Source organism: Podarcis pityusensis, assembly GCF_964106645.2.
Source record: "Podarcis pityusensis genome assembly, chromosome: 4".
Lineage (NCBI taxonomy): Eukaryota > Metazoa > Chordata > Lepidosauria > Squamata > Lacertidae > Podarcis > Podarcis pityusensis.
In genome coordinates this window covers 102,031,265-102,052,890 of record NC_138027.1, presented here as the reverse complement: position 1 = coordinate 102,052,890, position 21,626 = coordinate 102,031,265, and the positions used below count along the sequence as shown (strand labels likewise).

Here is a 21,626-nt window from a genome sequence, read left to right as displayed (position 1 = left end):
TCGGGGCAACCATTCATGTGGGGGAGCATGGCTGATGAGGTGATTTACTAGGTGAAGCTTCCGGCTGCTATAATATTACAACAGAGGAGATGAGGCCTTCCCCTTATTGCTGGGGATGTGCAGGGCAGCTAGGGTAGAGTTGCCATATTTTGAAGAGCAAAAAAGAGGACCCATTTGCTGACTGCTAAGTCATACACTGAGTGGCAGCAGCTCTCCAGGGCTTCAAGCAGGGCTCTTTTACCAGCCACATCTGGAGATGCTGGAGATTGAATCTGGGGCCTTCTGCATTCAGAGCAGATGCTCTGCCACTGAGCTCTGGCCACAAAACAAACAGAAGATCACATGAGCAGGGAGATGATGGACAAAACCTGGATGAGGCTCACACTCACAGGAAGTCCTTAGGCAGATGCTGGGCAGCCACTGTAGTGTAGGGGGTAAAATGCAGGACTTGGAGGGGGGGACAAAAGCGATGCAGTGGGCAGCGGAGGGGAGAAGAGGCAAGCCCTTGGAGGGACAAGAAACTCAGGGGAGAAAGGGGAGAGAATGGAAGAGGGATCCCAGCAGAAGGAAAGAGGGGGAAGGAAATGAAGAGGGTCCAGAGGAGAAGGAGAGAGGAGGGATGGGGGAGGGCATCCAAGCAGGAGGGAGGAGGCAAAGGACTGAAAAGGCCACTCAGTGGCAAGGGGCTGGGGGGGGGGGCAAGGGAAAGTGATCAGAAATCGCATCAGGAGGAAAACTCATTTGGAAAAAGTCAGGGAGCACAGCAGAGATGCAGGTAAAAGAGGGAAGGGGGCAGAATTAAATCAATAAGTCCCAGTTGAGGGAAAGGAGCCAAAGATAGCCTCGTTTTCTGGCCAAGGCCCTGGCCAAGGGGAAGAAGGGTAGTTGTGCAGGGGGGAGAGATCATTGGATGGAAAAAGAGAGAGGGAAAGGGGGGTGCAGAGGAGGCATGCCAGGGGAGGGAGCCAGAGAGAGAGAGAGGCTGCTACCGATTTTGTCCGGGGGGGGGGGCTTTGATCAGGAAGTGCTGAGAGGAGGCTGCCTCTTCTCTGGGTCCCACTCCCTCCTGCTCTTTCCCTCTCTCCCTCTCACACACTCGCACGCACACAAACAAGCACACCTGGGGGTGGGGTGGGCAGGGGAGCACTTGTGCGCCAAGGAGTGGGGCTTGGAGGATGCTGAAGGGCAAGCTAGCACTCTTGACATTTTGCCACATTTTACAATTCTGCTCGGACATAAATTTTAAGCCTGAAAAAGAGGACATGTCCGGGAAAATCCAAACGTATGGCAACCCTAGGCTAGGGATGGGGAAGAAAATTGATTCAGTTCACATTTAAAGGTGAACCTTCCGAATTCACCCTTTTTTTTAACAATATGTGAATTGAAGCAGAGCCATCCTTTTGACATTAGCACTTCTCTGAATCTTGTGGTGTATTTTTCCAATTAATGTGCCCCGACATGCATATACTAGGATACAGTATGCCTAAAAATGTGTACAGGAACCCACCCCCCAGCATGTGACAGCACTTTTAAGACTCATTAATTAAAACGGAAGAGTTTTACATTTTTGCCATTGAACTTTAGTTTGTTTAATTTTGATTTCAATGTGTTTATGTCTGTTTTGGCACTGTTCTCACTAGCCCCACAGCAAGATGGGTGGGGTATAAATAAAATAATACTAATTATTATTATTATTATTATTATTATTATTATTATTGCTACTGGTATATTACGGTATCCAGTCTGCATGTAATCAAATGGTGTTAATTACTCTGCAGGTTCAATAGTATTTTGATATCTTCTTTCTACATAATGGAGAAAGATTAGCCTTGTTGCCATCACTTCATCAGTTGACCAGATATAGACAGAGATGCCTCATTAAGTTATAAGCAAGGCGTTTGGAAGCCTTACTAGAAATCTATGTCAATTTTAGAACCTTTTGCCCAAATGAGTGAATGAAATAGAGCCATTAACACAGAGATTGGGAGATTCACTGGGGGTGTTCAATGCTTAAGGCCCTCAGGAAGGTGCAAAATGCATACAGTGGGTTCCCATGAGATCTATACCTTCCACAATATTTTGTTATTGAAATGCTGTTAGAATTGCATAGGATTCTGTCTCAGGGAAGCAGCAACTGCAGTGCTTTAATAAGCACTGTGCCTGGCAAATTACCACTGAACTTTCACCTGAATCATTCCACTGATCTACTGCTCACATCTTTTACTTGGTTTGGTTTTATATTTATATACAATGTTCTAATTGTTTTTAACTGCTGTTCATAATTCTAGCCATACTTGCTATTATATTTCTTTAAATAATCTTCAAAGTATTTCTATTCCTCCCTTATAGGGGACTTATCTTGGTTTCTTATCTTTGCTGTCATAGTAGCTGACTCCTCATATTCTATTAATTTATTTTGTCAGTCCTCTTTTATAGCGATTCCTTTATCCTTCCATTTTTGTGCACAAATTATTCTAGCCACTGCAGTCACATAAAGAGAGACAAAATACTCTCTTGGGAATTTCACCATTTGTTATACCTAATAGTAAGCTCTCCGGGGGTTTTTTGGAAAATGTCAGCCTTAACATCTTCTTTAGTTCTATGTAAACAGTTTCCCAGTATTCTTCAGCTTGCTTACATAACCACCACATATGTATAAAGGTTCCCTCTATCTCTTGGCATTTCCAACATATTTTAGATCCTTTTTTATATATTTTCACAAGTTTGCCTGAGGTGAGGTACCATCTATATATCATATATCTCATATATATATATATATATATATATATATATACACACACACACACACACACACACACACAGTGGTGCCTCGCAAGACGAAAAGAATTCGTTCCGCGAGTCTTTTCATCTTGCGATGTTTTTCGTCTTGCAAAGCACGGTCCGTCGCAACTGCGCCTCTTCAAGCGGCTTTTAAAAAAAAGCGCAAGACGTTTTCGTCTTGCAAAGCAAGCCCATAGGGAAATTCGGCTAGCGAAGCAACGCAAAACCGAAAAACCCTTTCGTCTAGCAAGTTTTTCGTCTTGCGAGGCATTTCGTCTTGCAGGGCACCACTGTATATATATATGTAAATTCTCCTTTAGAGTATAACATGCTGAAAAATTCATTGTTGTGTTCCACAGTCTCTCCCATGCTGTCATTTCTATATTGTGACCTATATCAGTTGCCCAATTAATCGTGGTTGCCTTTATCATTTCATCCTTGGTCTTGCACTCTAGCAGAATTTTATAAATTTTGGAGGTTAGTTTTTCTTTATTTCCTATAATGACTTTTTCAAATTCTGAGCCTTCTTCAGAAAACCCTTTTTCTTAATCTATTAAAAATTCCTCATTCACCTGATAATATTGGAACCAACCCCTTCTCCACTGTGTATTTCATTAGTCTTTTATGACACATTTATTGTAGTTTGATTTTAGATATCTTGTTGGGAAATGCCCAGCATTACAATTTAATGAACGGTTTATAATTCTAGTAAATAAACTACATGACTACCCAGCACCTCTGCCAGACATGATACAGAGAAAAGGATAGCTGCCATTGTGGGAAAATGGCCAATCTTTTCCCTCCCCCTGGAGTAGAGTTTCACTCAATTTGCATTTTAAAGTGAAACAGCCTAATTCACATATCTCAGAGAATGAAGTTAGCAGACTGCTCGTCTCTTAATGCAGTTTCACTTCAAAAAATGTATGCAAAAATGTATATTCTTAATGAGTAAAACAGTAGAGAGATACATGTAAAAAGCATGTAAATATATATATATACATTAGATAAAGGGGTATACCAAGGGGTTTTTTTCAGCTGGAATATGCTGGGATGCAGTTCCAGCACCTCTCCAACTATCAAATCCACTTTCACCCAATAAAATCCACAGTTCCAGCTGTGTTTCCACTGAGAACGTCAACTGCAGGGAGCCTGCATGTTCCTGCTCATGCACACACCGCCAGCCTAGGTGCACCCAGTAACACCTTTCGCTTCAGGCACCTTTGTGTACAGGCAGCCCAGCTGTGAGGGGTTTGCTGGCAGGAGGTGAAAAGGGGTTCCTTCTCTGCCATGTACACAGACCTTGGGGGGAAGGACTGGCTGGGAGGCCGGTGGAGCCAGCTTAAGAAAGGAGGCAGCCGCAGCAAGGGAGGAAAAAGCTCCCAAGCACCTTGAGGCAGGGTGCGGCCAGTTGCATTTGGAGGGGTTTGGAGTGGCTCCCCTAAGCTAGCCTGCTGCCTTAAGTGAAGTGGAGGGTGCTCTCCTGCCACCATTGTCAAAGTTGGGGCAACCCAGTTGTGGGATATAAAGCTGTCAGTCAAGTCCAACATTCCGAGAGGACTAACTGCCTGTTTTGTCAGTTGGTTGGTTGCTGCAAGGAGTGTTAACTGGTAACGACTCAGACGCAGTTTTCTCATGATTCACTACTATATAGTATATAGTTTATCTATTATGTAACCTAAGCCTGCCTTAAGGAACAACTCTGTAAACCTGAATGAATCTGAATGAATAAAGTAGTTTATGTTAATATGATTCAGATTCATTGTGTTTTCTTTAAGAGGGACAGAAAGGGATTATCAACCAGGAAGGTATAATTATTGACAGGACTCAAACGAGTTAGCAACCTGCTTGTCGCTGCATAAACTCAAATAGGGGATTGTTTAAACTCTGCTAAATTATATAAACGTTCCCACACCAGTCAGATGGGCAGGGTATAAATTATAAAAATATTACTATTATTAAGTCAAATTCAATTTTAATTGAAATTCATTGCGATTCAAATTCAGTTGGCTTTTGTATGTCAAATGGGGAAGGGCACCATCTTGTCCTTCCTCTCAGGTAGCAACAGCAAAATATCTTGGATTTGCCCAGGACAAAAGGTAATCAATTCCTGTTGCAATTGATACTATGGAATGCCAAAAGTTCTAAGAGCAGAACGTTTGACAGAGTTCTCTGTCTTCTGCTGCAAGTGCCAGAGTTTTATCATATGCTGTTCCAATCATTTCCTTCTTTTTAATGTGTACTCCATACTTGATGTTTTAAAACCATGGGGAAAACTGAGTGAAATGTAATGTGTAAATCAGCCCTTTGAGAGGCTGATAGAAAACTCTGGAAAAGAATGATAACATGTTAAGTACTTCCAGTCCCCAAATATGTCAGTGTGCATCACATCACAGAATAAAACTAGAAAAGCATCACACTAAGAGCCCGGATTCAAACTTCTCTTGCTGATAATCGTCCTCTTGTTACTGTTTCAAAGGTATATTTGAGAAATCTGATAGAAAGTGTTTGTATGTTTATTAGAATTAGTTGTGTGCTACAGCTCCAAGATTGGAGCAGGGAAGCTATCACTCAGTTCATATTTAAAGGCACATTTTAAATTCGCACTTTACAAAGACTGAAACATATCCATCCATTGAAACGAACACTTCTCTGAATTTCACAATAGTTTCCAGCCAAGTAATATGTGCAAAAATGCATATACTGGGGTGAAGTGTGCATAAAATGCATAAGGTAAAAGATAAAGGGACCCCTGACCATTAGGTCCAGTCGTGGCCGACTCTGGGGTTGCGGCGCTCATCTCGCTTTATTGGCCAGTGGAGCCGGCGTACAGCTTCCAGGTCATGTGGCCAGCATGACTAAGCTGCTTCTGGCAAACCAGAGCATGGAAATGCTGTTTACCTTCCCGCCGGAGCGGTACCTATTTATCTACTTGCACAATGACGTGCTTTCGAACTGCTAGGTTGGCAGGAGCTGGGACTGAGCAACGGGAGCTCACCATGTCGCGGGGATTCAAACCACCAACCTTCTGATTGGCAAGTCCTAGGCTCTGTGGTTTAACCCACAGCGCCACTTGTGTCCCTATAAAATGCATGTATTAGTGCAAATATACAAAATGAATTATATTAGGGAAATTGTGCTTTACAAAAATGTGCATATTAGTCAAAAATGCATGCAAAAATATGTTTAGTAAGGGAAATTCACATTCAAATGCTGATGAATTTTCACATGGATTCATTTTTCTCTCAAAGTAATGTGGAAATTGTCATGAGCCAGGAGTCGGCTTCACCTGTTGAGCAGCAGCCTGAAGGAGCAGAAGGCGAAGTGACACTACCTGCTGCTGATCAGCCTTCTTGCTCCTGAGGTGAACTGGCTGGCTCCAGCTTTCTTAAGCAGGGTTTCCAGCATAACGTGTTCTCCCTAGCAGAGAGCACGTGTTGCGGTGGGGGGTACAAGCCACCCCAGTGTTGCTGGGCGGATTTGCTGAGTGACCCAGGCAGTGAATTGGTTAATTGGGTCGCTGGGGAGAATTGCTTGTTGCCAATTTTGAAGGAGGGGTCAGAGGTTTTAAATATTGGAAGCCCAACTTTGGGCGTCCTCTTGGTTGCTTGCACCGGATCACATGGAGCACTTGGACTTTCTTTTGCAAAAAGGTTTCCCCCATTTCTCCTGTTGTAAAGTGTGGGGCTAGTTAGGACTGTTCCCAGCTTAGCTAGAATCCTTTCGTTTATAGAATCCCCAAAGGTGGCTTTATTTTGGGTGTGTGCAGCGCTGTTGGCCAAATTTTAATCTAGCTTTGGGCGGGAGCACTATTTTGAGTTCCTTTAATATTGCTATGAGACTCAGATTCTCAAGAGCAGAAGCAGGGAGGCCTATTTGGCCTGCACATAACTTCCAAGCCTAAGTCTGCTACAGGTAGCAGTTAATTGTTAAGTCTCTGTGACATGTGACTCATTCTCTCTCTAAGAAAGTATCTGTTTGCTTGCAGGCCCAGTTGCTGCTAATGTATATCTGAGGCAGACAGAGGGCGCCAGAGGCTTTCTGTGCCTCCAATGACTATGAGCACTCTGTGTATTCTCTTGAGCTATGCTGTTTCTGAACAAGTTTATTTTCTTCAAGTTTGTTTTGCCCTTATAGTGGCGACTGCCATTTTAGAGATGAGCCATTGTGGCTTAGTGGCTAGAGTGCAGGACTAGGTCCTGGGAGACAGGGTTCATATCCCCCTCTTAGCCATTGTTATAACAAAACAAAACAAAACAAAACAAAACAAAACAAAACAAAACAAGCTGCTCCTTTTGGACTATTCCGTTGCTGGGTAGTTTGGCCCATTTGTGATAAAAGAACTTTGTATTTCTTGAGGGGGTGCTTCCCTCTAAAAGGGCAAGCAGGGGTACCTGGACAAGCTGTGGGCTACCTCAACTCTGTTATTTCACTGGAAACATTTATGTCTGGCCTAGCAGGTATCCTAGGGCTTTGCTCGAAAATTCGATGGCCTCGGGCAGCGATTCTGGCCTGAATAGCATCCCCATGTGGTGCACGAAGCATTGCTTTCACCGGTTCCTTACATTGTTTAGTTTTTTGCAGACTATGGCAGGGCCTTTGCAGATGCCTCCAGAGCTTGCCTCTCCTGCAGAGGATGACTTGCTGATGCCCCAGGTGCCTTCTTCCAGAAGGAAGCGTCTTCGGAGGCGGCAATCCAGGAGGAGGGCAAAGAAGAGCAGGGATGATGCTTACACTTCCTCACAGGTACATCATCCCTGGGCTCTGATGACGATTCATACGTCACCTTGGACCTCTACGGGGGTCAGGGTGAGGTTGTCCCAGGTCTTTTAAGTATCATCCTGGATAGCTCAGCTGGTCAGCGCGTGGTGCCGGTAATGCCTAGGTTGGAGGATTGGTCCCTGTATGGGACAGCTGCATGCTCTCCCATCGTTCTACCTGGACACTGAGGTCCAGCACTAAGGGCCTTCTGGTGGTTCCCTCACTGCGAGAAGCAAAGTTACAGGGTGCCAGGTAGAGGGCCTTCTCGGTAGTGGCACCCGTCCCGTGGAACGCCCTCCCACCAGATGTCAACTTCCAGACTTCTAGAAGACATCTGAAGGCAGCCCTGTTTAGGGAAGCTTTTAATGTCTGATGCATTACTGTATTTTAATATTTTGTTGGAAGCCACCCAGAGTAATATTATTATTATTAGGGAGTGGACTGGAAGATCCTCGGTGTCCCTTCCAACTCTACGATTCTATAAGTGGCAATTCACTATGATGGGAATGTTAGACGCAGGGCTGCCATCATCCCCACAGCTTGCTGGGATCACAGGGATGGGGACATGCGGACTACTTGCACAGCTCCACATTTCAAATGGAAATTCCCTGAGCAATAGAACCTGAAGCTGGTGTGCAGGAAGCTGGCCTGGCGGCAGCTTTGTTGACACTTCTTTAAGGGTTCTGGCCAGCGTCAGCCCTGTAAATTTACACATCATGGTGGCAGCACTAGACGCCCCCTGCTCAAGTGGGGGACTGGGAGTTGGCAAGCAATAGCTCATTACCTCTGGCCCATATTCCCATAAAATTATCCCCCTTGAAAGCCTGGCTAAAAGGTTATCCAGATGGGTCAGCGGCTTTGTGTTTATGGGAAGGGTTTTCTCAAGGTTTAGGATTCCTCTGGCTCGGAATACAGCAAATCAAAAGTCAGAGAGCTACCTGAGGTAGCCTGAAAGAAGGTTAGGAAGCAGCTTGCACTGAGACGTATGGTGGGATCCCCTTTGATCCTCCTTCTATTCCTGATCTTCATTTATCCCCATCGGGGATTGTCCCTAAGAAAGCCCCATATAATTCCATCTGATCCTCATTTATCGCATCCCAAAGGCACCTCAGTGAATGACGCTATCCTTCCGGAATTGTTTCGTGAAATACGCGTCTCTGGATCAGGTGGTTGAGCTTACCAACAAATTGGAAGAGGTGCCTTGTTGGCAATATGTGATATTCAATCGGCTGTTAGGCTGCTGCCGGTTCACCCTCAAGATTTTAAGTGGTTGGACTTTAATTTGGATGGAGCTCCTTATTATTGATAAGGCGATGCCGATGGGTTGTGCAGTAGACTGTGCAGCACTCAAGTCCTTTAGCGCCTTTCTGGATTGAACAGTGTGAGTCAAGACTCATTAATTGGGGGTACCATTATTTGGATTATTTTACTGGCTGGTTCATGTGACACCAGCCTTTTCGTAGGCTTTCTGGACACCCTTTGTTCCCTCTGGGAGCTGGGTGTTCTGTTGACAGTGGATAGGACAGTGGATTGAAAACTGGAACACTCACTTCCAGATTTTGATCGGGTGCCGAAATATATGAGTACCAAGGCGTTCAACATCCAAGGTACGACTGTACAGTCATACCCCGAGTTGCATTTGCTTCACATTGCGTTTTTTCAGGTTACGAATGCAGCAAACCCAGAAGTGTTTACTTCCAGGTTCGCCACTTCACGCATGCTCAGGAGTGATCTGCACGCTTCATGCATGTGCAAGAGCACTCTATCACATTGCACGCATGCACAGAAGTGGCGCTCTACTTATGGACTTTTTGGGGTGCAAACAGCACCCTGGAACGGACCACCCACCCACATGACCATCATTTGGGGGGGGGGAGGGCTCAATAATTTTACTGGAGAGGCAAAGGTACCTGAGCTCCTAGGAGTGAGTGGGCTCCTAGGGACTGTAGCCACGGCTGTTGCGAGCTGTGGGTGTTTAAGAGGCCATCCAGAAACCATACTTTTTTTCATGGTTATTTGTTTTATTTTGTATGGGCCCCTCTTGCTTGCAGGGTTGGGCGGGACGCCTCAGCCTTGCGGCCCAGTTACCACAGTGGGGTGTCGGTGCACCTGGAGTATTAAAGCTGCGGAGTAACAAGTGAGGAGCCGCAGCCGCCACGACTTCCTGGCCCACCAGCGTGAGGAGCAGCTGCCGCAGGAAGAGCAGAAATGGCGCATTCCCATCCGCTGTTCCCATCCACCATGGCACATTTTTGGGTGCCAATGGCGGCCAATTAGCCGCTGGCCTCCCTCTCCAGCTTCACTGGTGCCTGAGAAAGCTTCCACACTTCCACACACGTTCCCACGGATGGACAAATTTTGGGGGAGCCGAGACTCTTCAACCCAGGAGCACAGGTGCCTCTCTTGATATAACTTGTGAGCCTGCTGCACGAACTGAGTTGTGCTCGGGTGTGCGTGGAGAGTCACTGCCTTCGCCTAACTGCGCCCAAGTGGGGAAATAGCACGGCTATTTTCTGGGTCAGGCACCTTTGAGGAAGGACAAGGCTGTGAAGAGGCAGCAATGGCTTGAGAAGGACCACACACTGAGTATGGCCACACAATTCAGGCTTCCCTCATGGCGCACCTCACCAGCTCAGGGTGAGGACGCATCGTGATGCTGTTGCTGAGGAACTGGCTCTGTGTATCAAATGGGAGATTTTGTGTGCTGCTCCAATACCAGTGTTGAGTTGGGCCAAATTATTATTCGTGTATCATTTCTGTGCACTAACTTGGAGTGCAGGGAAAGACTGCTTCCCAACTGCAGTGGATCCCGTCCAGAGATGTTTCCTCCACTACCGCTTGCATTCCCCTTCATTCTGTGCTGGCACCCCACGTTGGGCAGCGCTGGGAGCATGCGCCGACAGTGGAAAAGTCAGCAAAGGAACCTGCAGCTTAGCACATGCAACGGGATGCATCGCGCAGCGCCCACAATATTACACGGCGCTCTGGGCACAGCGCTGGAACAGTTAGCCGCCATGCAGCTGGGGCAAGAGCTGACAGCTAAGCGGAGTAGAGCCCATCAGAGCATCACAGGCTCTTCTGCTGCGGGCGGCTTGGCGCGAGTTTGGGGGCCAGTGTTGGAGTCCGGGGAAGAGCTGCCTGCAGCACTCCGATGGCCTATGCTCCGCTTGGCTGTCGGTGCTCTTCCCCGGAATCCAATGCTCGGCCCTGGACTCTCGGCCTGGCGCTCCTGAGAGCCCGGTGCCGGGGTGATGTGCACCCCTAGCACCAACAGTTAAGACGGCCCTGTCGGTGGCAGCTATTTTGGGGCAGAAACCATGTCATTAGGTGGGGGGCAGAGAGAGAGAAAGAGAGAGAGAGAGAGAGAGAGAGAGAGAGAGATCAGACAAATCAGGGAATAGGAGAGATTGGAGAAACCAAGGAGAATGAGAGCTAGGACAAATCATTTCCCCCTTTTTCTCTCTTTTGATGGTTGGCTGCAGTCATTTCTGGAAGAAACCATGCGGGGGGGGGGGGAGATTGGACAAATAATGGATCAGAAATGTTTCCACAGGTAAAAGGCGAAAGATTTATATGATCTGAGGCGAATCCAGAGTACTTGTACTTGTTTCGATAGGAATCAATGGGAATTGTCGGCTCGTTATGTGAACGATCACCTAACAAACAATTTCCAAAGATAGGTAAGCTGGACCTGCGTGTACAATATAAATCCTTTTATTGAGCATTCATCCTGATTTGTTTGCAAAAAGGTTGCAGAGAGTTGCAATTATGTTGGCTATTTATCAAGCATTCATTTCAGTTTGTTTGCAGGTAAGTAAGATGGCATTGCACAAAGCAAATGCTACTCCACACTTTCCAATGCATTTTCCCTTCACTTTCATTATGGCAAAGAATCCAGTTTCAGGGTGGAAGCATGCTTGCTGCTCAAGAGATCCAAGCCAATTTTAATTGCACAACCCAAATTTGCTAATATGTGGGTGAATCCCACCTGAAAATACAGACAGTCTAAAAACATGCTCAATCTCTTTGCTTCTCTTTGCCTGGCACCTAGAGATATGTAATGAAGGCAGATTGGAACCTGCCCATTATGTTTGCTCAATATATGTGTTTCTTGAAGACAAAATAAAAATAAATTTTGTTTGAGAATTATATGTTCAATTTTATTTGTTAGGGACTCTTGGAAACAAACGAGGATGGTTAGTTAGAAAGAACATTTATTGCAAAAAAAATCCCCAACAAAGTTCATGGAGCGGTGAACGCTGCCCTCCGTCCATCAGTGAAGATGTTCCTACTGATGAGGCTTCTTCCAGTGGAACCAAAAGCAGCCCAGCCTCCTCTTGTGACGTGATCTGTCCTGAAGGCCGCCTATTTGATGAGAGCGGGGACTAAGGGGGTCAGCCCCCTCCCCTTCCTCATTCCAAGACACGGAACTTCCATGTTCATTCCTGCTCTCTAAGGTGTGGCTGCTACTTCTCTGTAATTTGAGCTCCACTGCTTGTCTGCCATCAGGGTTGCTTCCAATCGACATTCCTGAGGGTTAGGGAGAGGACTCCTGATTGTACTCATCTAGTCTTGCTGTCTGCCTTCTCCCTCTGCCTGTACTTCTTCCCTGGGAGCCTGTATATTCATGACATTATTCCTTTATACTTTTCTGTTTAAACCAGCCTTTCTCAACCTGTGGGTCCCCAGATGTTGTTGAACTACAACTCCCATCACCCCTAGCTAGCAAGACCAGAGCTCAGGGATGATGGGAGTTGTAGTCCAACAACATCTGGGGACCCACAGGTTGAGAACCGCTGGTTTAGAACATTTACGTTCCAGCTCAGTACCTTTAAGTCTGCCATTATGTCTGCTTGTGTCTTTTCCCCTAAAGTCTTGTCTAAAGTTTTTGTTGTCTTGGTTATCTAAATTATCTACCTCCCCCGCTGTTGCTCCTTCCCCTGCCCCTCCTACTGCTCCCAGCAGGTACTGTGGAGTGTATGGGTTGCCCAAATCTCTGCTATGTCTTAGCCAGAATTCCTGCACCTGCTCTTCATTTACCAATCTATATCTTTTTTCCTTGTATGTAAAGGAAATTCCTTCTGGAAATTCCCATCTAAATTTAATATTGACTCTAATCAAGACGTTTGTCAGGAACCAATACCTCTGGCATTTTTGAAGCAAACAAGGAGGTATCTCTCTAAACACAGAATTTCCATCAACCTGGAATCTGTTTTCATAATTGTTCTGGACTATAGCGTCCTTCAATTTCTTAGAGTTTAAAGTTACCAAACAGTCTCCAGGCTGTTTCTAAGCCTTAGCTGACTTAGACTGGACCCTGTAGCAACTGTCAATAGATCCTTCAACATACTCCTTTTCCTCTCCCATTCAATCCACAATTGTCTAGGCTTGTATGTTTTAAGAACTTGTTCCTCCTCTGCCTCTGGAAGGCCTCTTATTCGCATCACATTAGTTTTTTGTCTCATCTCTAAGACTGCGAGACAACCCTCAATTTGATCCTGTCTGCCAGCTAAACCTATCATATCCCCACCCCTTATTATCTCTTGTTCCCCTCTAATTTATTCGTTCTCTTTTTCAATTTTTTGGGATTTGGCCTCCAGGTTGTTCACAGGAATGTCCAAAGCTTCTAATTTGCTAGATATTTCTGTGACCATTTTTGTGTTCTTCCCCAATTCCGCTACAACTTTTTCCTTCTGCTTTTGCATTAGTGTCAGCATCTCATTTTTAAAATCTGACAGAATATACTCTATATTTGACTTCAGATTGTTTTATTGATGTTTCAATACTCTGTAAACCGCTTTGAGAAAAATATAAAGCAGTATGGAAATTAAATATATTCAGAAATACATACATACATACCTGGGATGATAGGATAGGAAGCACCCATACGATCCAGCCTATTGAGACAGATGCCGGTGATGGATCATTGGAGCATCGTTAGAGCAGCAGGAACAGTGCAAAGGTTGCTTGAATAGGTCCTTAGATGCCTTGGCGGAGTTCAGAACCAAGCTTATTCACTGAAATCAATACCCAAAAACCTTCCCATGCTAATACTTTGGGAAGTGAGGGATATAGGGAAAAATAGAGGGGCATGATAGTTGCATTGGAAGCTAGCGAGGACACCGTAGGGACTTGAACCCCATCCTGGGAACCAGGAGCGCCGACCACCAGTATCTTTTGCTTTTTTTTGGAGCAATTCAACAAGGGGAAAAGCAAAACCTGAGAGAACATTCTGCAAATGTTCTCTCAGGAAAAAAAACCTTAAGATGATAAGTAGTGCACTTTGGAGAGACCTGTGAAGAGAACACCGGAAAAGAAAATGGGAAAAATTAGAGATCAATACAAAAAAACAACATTGCCTTTAAAAAAGACCACTGAGCGGTGGAATGTGAACTTACCTGAAGCAGCACAGTCCAAATGCAGGTGACTCTCACTTCAGGTACAGAGAACTCTGGGGAACCGGAAGGAAAGGGCAGCTGGAACGAAATACGTGCTCTCCTATCTGCAGCTGAGCCTCATTGTGGTGACGCAGAATAGGGCCTCTTCTGACAACTCCGTCACTGCAACCTGAAAGAGTCTTAGCACAGTGAGTTGCAGACGGAACACAAGATAAATATTCTTCCCAGCCAAGCAAGGGATACTCACCTAGATGTCCTTCAGGCATAATGTATACATCTATATTGCTGCTGCTACTGTGATGTAGTGTTTAAGGTTTAGTTGTGAGGTATCTGAGCCTGTCATCCCCTCTGAAAATACAAGAGTACTTGATACTTACCTTCCCGCAGCTGGGATGGTCACTTCAAAGGGAGAAGTTTGGGTGGGGGCCTTTCTCAAGGTCCACCATCGGTCTACAATTTACTGTCCCTGTGTTATTAGGATTAAGTCTTCTTTGATCTTCTATTTTCCTTTGGTTTCCTTTTAATTTAAAATTTAATGTCTCTGCTAACACTTTTCATGATTAAGATATATGTGCGCAGTATTTGAAATCAACCACAGCAGAGATCACAGGAGAAAATTACCTGTGCCCCTTTTTAAAGTTATAAATGATGAATTTCAGCAGAGTGAAATCCCTTCATTTACTCTAAAAGAATAAAATACATCCCAATAGTTTTGAAAATCAACCTAACCTCAGCTGGTTTGTTGCCTTTTCCAACCTGTTTCCTCTCCCCCAGCCTCTCTCTCCTCATCCTTCTGCCCCTGAGCTCCTTCAGCTCTGACCAGGGAGAGGGCTCCCCAGTCCTATGGCCAGGGACAGGCTCACTCACTGGAATGCGGCTCACTCCTTCCACCACCTCTTGGTCATAAGGGCACATAAAAAGTCCCTTGCAGCATTAATACAGTGGGTGCAAATGTCTTTATTTTCTTTTTAAAACAATTTTTATTAAGTTTTGTAATTTTATGTTCATCACAATAACATTGTCTCAAACACAGAAAAAAATATAGTCCGCCCCCCCGACTTCCCTCAACTTCCTCTTCCGATTTGTTATGCAATAACATCTCCTGCTTGTTTTCATACCTTACATTCTTCCAACTGAACATATTATGTTCTTATCATTTTTGTTTTCCCCCGTACTTATTTTTAAATTACTTCTAATATTTTACTATTTCCCAATTATTAAAGCGTGTTCTCCCTCATGGAGAGCACGGGTTTCGGTGGGGGCTGACAAGACACCTCACTGTTGCTGGGCAAAAGAGTTTGGCCATCTTTAAGCAGGGGCGGGCTGTTACTGGGCAGATTTATATGTTGCCATTTATTGATTGACAGCCCTGTTTGTTAAATACATTGCACACAGCGACGAACTTCCTCTTTTCGCTGCTTACTTCGGATCACCTGGAGCGCTTGCACTGTCTGGAGGACAGTGGAGTGATCTTCTCATTGTCTGGTTACATTTCTTTATTTCCCCCTTCTCTTTAATCCTCTCTAGTCCCTTAATTAATTTAATTCCACCCCTTTTCTTTTCCTCTTTGATTTCCCACCCCACCCCTTACCCTGCCCTGTGGGAAGATCCTCCCTGCACCTGTGAGCGCTGCCTGTGCATCATCCTCCTTGGCTTGCCTTTCCCAGTAGGGAGAGAGCCCCCATTAGGGGCTTTCTTTTGCAAAAAGGTTTTCCCCATTTTGCCTGTTGTTAATTGTGGGGCTAGTCAGGTTGTTCCCAGCCTAGCTGGAGTCACTTTTGTTTATAGTATCCCCAAAGGTGGCTTTATTTTGGGTGTGTGCAGCTCTGTCGGCCGAATTTTAATCTAGCCTTGGGCAGGAGCACCATTTTGAGCTTCCTTTAATATTGCAATGAGTCAAAGATTCTTAAGAGCAGAAGCAGTGAGGCCTACATTCAAGCCTAAGCCTGCTACAGTTAGCAGGAAATTGTTAGCAACCACTCACTTGTGTGTATTTAAATAAAGTTGTGGCCAAAATCGTGCCAAAAACCCAAACCAAAAGTGATGTGTGAATTATGGGGGGGGGGGGGCGGGGGCTCAGGGACCTCGACACGCAACAGTCAGTTGCTGGAAACAACATTCCTGGACCTTGCTGCTTCTTGCTTCTCGTGACCCTTAGCTTTCTTGACTCCTGAATCGTCTGACTATGTGAACTGAAATACTCCTGATCTTAGGTCTGGACTGAACCCTGCATACGGACTTTGCCTCCAGGCAAGTACCCCCCTGAGCCTTGGCTGGTTGACTGGCTTCTCCCTCCCCTGAGCTCTGCCATGGCTAGCAGCACAGGTCTGTAGAGAACTGAATGAGAAACTGAGAGAAACCAGAACTGATACATTTGCCTATCCCTACTCTGAAACAAAGCAGCTCATCCAGGTTTTTGTATTCCATCGTTCTGTAGTAGCACAGGGTCTAATCGGGGCTGAACTGCATCAAGCATCATCATCATCATTTACACCATTCCTCCCAAAGGGGCCTGGGTGAGGTAGTGGCGCATAATTCAACTAGTGGGAAAATTCAGAGTTTCTCACCCGAAACCTGCTTGAAAACATGTGGGGTAATCACATTGAAAACTCATAAGCCAAAGAAGTGGCTGGATAAAACTTGCTGCAGTAGATGTTTCAGCCGCGCCTAATTTATTGTCCCCCACCATGTGCAAAATCGGACTTGAATTATGCAACCTAATACAGAATACATTGTACAAATGTTCATTTTGCATAATTTATACTTTGACTGTAGAAACTAGTTTTTCTTGGTACAATGGTTGGCATCCCATTGCATGTTACAGAATTTGTTTTAGCACAAAGTGCGGACAGGAATCTATCTATGTATTATGTTTATAAGCAACCATTAAGAGGGGAATAAACTTTCACTTTGTAGTAAAAATGTAAGCATGAAGACAGATTCCCGATATTTAAAGTACGGATTTACTTAGCCTATTCCAATCCCAAACATACTAACTAGAGTGTATGCATCATTTGGCACAGTGAGACCTGAGTAAATATGCATGGGATTTGTCCTGTAAGGAATTACTGTCTGCAGATATTTAATGCATCACAGAACCAGAACAGAAGGAGGAGCAATTCTGACCTGACTGTCTACTTATCACAGGCCAGTGAGTAGAGGCGTGTGCATGTGCTTCTTTCTCTGTTCTCTGGTTGACTGTGCTATGCTGGATGCTCTACGTAACAACCTGGTTTGTACAATTATTTCTCCTTACAAAGAGGAGAAAGATTGTGCCACATGGGCTTAAACATGTGTGGCTTCGCACTCTACATTATTTATTGGTACAATGAGAGAGGCACATTCCTGCTGCTCTACTATGAAAATAATGTTGACGTTGGAGCATGTGCATGAACTAGATCTTAAATCTTATTTCCATGTTATTTGCAGTGCTGTGCTTGTTGCCACTGCCTTTGCAGTTACTTCCAGGGTGCATCTGGTAACATCTACCCTTACGACTGCACACAGCTCACATTGATCTTTAACATGCTGTTAAGCATAGGTTGGCCTATGCAAAACTTATACCATATGAGGTTGGGCAGGTAGAAGCAATTGCAGCCAATGGCTGCCTTGCTAGATGCAGCTGGTTTTTGCTATTGATGGGTTATGCAGTCATGGTGTCATCTGTGCAAGGCTGGGGTGGAAACTGCCTCCATGTGCCTACAGACATCTTAAATGCACCAATGATTCATCCCTCAGACATATTACAATTGTGAGCACCTAAATGCAAAAGAATTGGTTTGTATTTATCTTGCTCTGACAAGTAAAACTAAATCTGGGCAAAATATGAAATGGCAGAATTTTTCTTTCTGGAAAAAAAATTCTTGATGCCACTTCAAATGGGAGCTTTGCTGTTCTTAGCAGCCCATCTGCTTCCCTGGGACAGAATTCCACATGAGAACAGCCCTGCAACATGTTGTAATATCATTCCCAGAGGCGTTCCCGGGGGCGCGGGGAGAGATAGCTCTGCTCATTGGCAATGGGGGCAGCCATTAGTTCCACTCCAAGAAATGCCCATGGGAATGATGTGACATCAAATTGCTGTGGTGTTCGCATGAGGAGGTCTGTCTCGGGAACATAGGAAGGATGCTTTGGGAGGGCAAACTTCCTTCCTTCTTTTTTTGAAAAGAGAAAAATAAAGAAATAAAACATTATTTGGAAGTGTGAAACAACAACGGCAACGAACAGTTATCGTAGTTTTGTACCAGCTATAGGGAGAGTAATGTTATTCACTAGGTTTCACTGGACTTGGTAATATGTCAGGAATTTCCTGTTACTGTTCTATACTTGTTTGAGAGAGACAATGTATTTCTTTTCTAACTTTTTGACGTGTGTCTTCCTTCCAGGACATCAGAACAGCTGACATGTGAATGAGAAGATGGTGGTTTACAGTAAGAAGTGAATTTGACCATTTTGGTGGTGGGGGGGGGGGTTTGGGGTGGGAGTATTACTGAGATTTTTCAAAAAGTGAGAGATTGCACCCTTTGTTCCTAAAGCATTTGAAAAGCTATTAAAAACAATGGAGGGATCAGCAACTACAAAATGTGACAGTGCCTATTAATGCCAAAAATGTTTCTGATTTATAACTTTATGCATCGTTGCATGGAAAATGAATCCCTCAGGGATGATTGAAGACTGAAAAAAGCAGCTAAAATGGAAAAGTCTAAAGGTTGAAATTCTACCATGGCGGCAGCTGTCCTTAACTCAACCCGCTGTGGCCATATGTAACCATGGCTGTGACCTGCAGCCCTGTTCACGTGTTATGCCTGAAGAGGGAACTGGAAGTGGATGCACGTGCCAGCACCGCAACCAACATCCATGCATACTCTAGCATGCCTGACCTCAATTTCAGCAGGAAGGCCTGAAGGGGAAATGTAAGCATGTTCAACTGAACACCTTTATATTCCTCCTTGTAAATGGGAATCATAATTGTGCTGGGTTTCCAGGCATGGGGAGGATCATAAACACCTTCCCAATTTATTACAGCATTGTGTAAAGGCTGCATGTCCCATTTTTACAGTTTCCCTTGTATGATACCATCTTACCCTTGGCAATTTCCCTAAAATATAGCTGACTCAGGTTGGTCAAACCATCACAAGAGTGCTATCAAACAGGCCAAGTGTGCATCCTCAGCAGTAGCTCGCATTCATTTTCTGAAAGGTAACCAATTTATACCAGCTGCCATTCAAATTTTTCAAGCTAAAGCGTCATCCCAGCTACATTTTGGGATCCCAATATGGATACAAGCATATAAACAGGTTTCCTGAGACGTATCCTGGGGCTCCCAAGTTCAATCAAGTATGAGACAATGTGTGCAGAACTAGGTATACACACGATGGGATATTGGGCCAGCACTATAAAATAGTGATTGCGTTGCCATTTCTGTTGCCAGCCTTTGAGTCTGCTCTCTGACTTACTTAAAGGCTCTTATTATCAATCCAGATGGTTCCAACTCTTACATAGCAAAATCAGATCTATTAGTATTGACTTGCAACTCTTGTATAATTCAAGTGAGCAATATATTTATTGTAATATTCTAACCAAATTAAGGAACATTGAAAAACAAAACATTGAGTCAGCTATAAATAAAATTTGCTCCCCCAAGTTCTTTGGTTTAAATACAACAGATAACAGGGTCACATAGTTCAAAATTAGTAATTCCAGGTGGTTGTCACCGATGGAAGCGAAGGCTCAGAAAAAGCTCAATATGGAGGCCAAATGGCCAAAATATTGGGAAATTTTGGAACAAGAGGGAGATAAATTGAAACTGCAGAGTTTTGAAAAACTAAAAAATAAAGTGCGAGATTGGCTTCATTATTATCAGATAATGGAGGCATATAATTTGGATAAGAAAATTGGCTTCCAGGTGGAAAAATCAAAATTGGAAACAGAACTGTTAGACTCCAAAACCAAGATTTTGTCAAAGATGTATAACTTGCTGTTGAAATGGAATACTCAAGATGAAACAGTGAAATCTGCTATGATTAAATGGGCACAAGATGTTGGACATAACATAATGATGGCTGACTGGGAACAGTTGTGGACCACAGGTATGAAGTTTACGGCATGTAATGCCTTAAGAGAGAATATTATGAAAATGATTTACAGGTGGTACATGACACCAGTCAAGCTTGCAAAAATCTATCATTTGCCCGATAATAAATGTTGGAAATGTAAAGAAACTGAAGGTACATTCTTTCACCTTTGGTGGACGTGCCCAAGGATTAAGGCTTTCTGGGAGATGATTTATAATGAAATGAAAAAGGTATTTAAATATACCTTCCTGAAGAAACCAGAGGCCTTTCTCCTGGGCATGGTCGGCCAATTGGTGCCAAAGAAGGATAGAACTTTCTTTATGTATGCTACAACAGCAGCAAGAATACTTATTGCAAAGTATTGGAAGACACAAGATTTACCCACTCTGGAAGAATGGCAGATGAAGGTGATGGACTATATGGAACTGGCGGAAATGACTGGCAGAATCCGAGACCAGGGAGAAGAGTCGGTGGAAGAAGATTGGAAGAAATTTAAAAACTATTTACAGAAATACTGCAAAATTAATGAATGTTAGAATGATGTTGGATTGAAGTTAAGTGGTTTTTAGCAGTAATGTTATAAAGGAATATGTAAAAAAGGATTGTTAACAGGTGATAATTTAAAGCTATAATATATTAAGATAAAAGATTAAGATAAAATCAAAGAGGGAAAGGAATTGCTGAATTAACTAATTGAACTGGAATACAAAAAAGGGAGGTGTGAGGAGGTCAGGGAAACAAGCAAATGAAAGATAAGATATGGAAAGACTGACTTGTTTTTAACTGTTTTTACCTTGTATTTATTTTCGTTTTTTTATTTTCTTTTACTTTTTTCTCTTATTTTTGTAATATGCTGAAACTTTAATAAATATCTTATTAAAAAATAAATAAATTACTAATTCCAGCCTTGGTTAGCCCGACTGAACATTTTCCCTTCAGCTTTTCCAAGGGCAAAACATCCCCAGAAACAATAGGCATTGCAGACATTCTTTGAATGTGCCAGACAGTAGAACATATTCTTTTCTACTGTCCATTGTACAACCAGCTACACAAATGCGTGCTATTCCACTTTTTTGGGTAGTCCAACATCATGGCACAATGAAATCAGATTCTATCTGTCTGATATTAACCCAGAAGTAACTGCAAGGGTGGCTGAGTTTTTATCAATAGTATCTCTTACAGTGGTTAATGAAAATCCTCGTTATTACATATTTTTACATGGCTGTTTATTTGTATATATTTCAAAATTTTATATACCGATGTTTTATGATGGCCTATATATTTGTAATGCCTAATAAAGGTTTGGCGAAGTAAGTAAGTTGATGCAAAGTCATTTTCTCTTGATGTTCACTCTGTGGTTCTCCTGCTAAAATATTGTCACCCTGAGGGCTTCCGATTCACAACTGAGTAATTTTACTCTGTCTATTCAGGCCCTTTGTGAATTGAATGGATATTATTGCTTCAGATCCCCTCGCTCCTAGATGCATGATATTGTCCTTGGAATCATGAATGGCTTTTGCTGTGGGATCACAATTTTCAGAAATGCTGCCTTCCATAGCTGCTATTCTCTGGAATTATATTAAAACTTCTAAAATATGTAGTATCAAATACCACA

General features: G+C 43.7%; 2 long non-coding RNA genes across 5 annotated transcripts in view; one reads left to right on the top strand and one right to left on the bottom strand.

Moving 5' to 3' along the window:
• LOC308475888 overlaps nucleotides 1–20,030 on the top strand; it is a 51,916-nt gene extending 31,886 nt beyond the window's left edge. Inside the window, exon 3 of the long non-coding RNA XR_013985483.1 lies at nucleotides 18,323–20,030. This is a non-coding gene — a long non-coding RNA (uncharacterized lncRNA). The remainder of the gene's footprint in view (nucleotides 1–18,322) is intronic.
• On the bottom strand, nucleotides 11,736–15,568 carry LOC308475876. 4 transcript variants are annotated; one of them, XR_013985466.1, is made up of 4 exons: nucleotides 13,938–15,563; nucleotides 13,769–13,832; nucleotides 13,399–13,713; nucleotides 11,736–12,069 (listed from the first exon to the last, which is right to left on the bottom strand). It is a non-coding gene; the product is annotated as an uncharacterized lncRNA (long non-coding RNA). The 4 variants fall into 4 exon arrangements; XR_013985465.1 differs by having other exon boundaries at nucleotides 13,399–13,832; nucleotides 13,938–15,564; XR_013985463.1 differs by having other exon boundaries at nucleotides 11,736–12,156; nucleotides 13,399–15,568.
• Nucleotides 20,031–21,626: the final 1,596 nt, after the last annotated feature.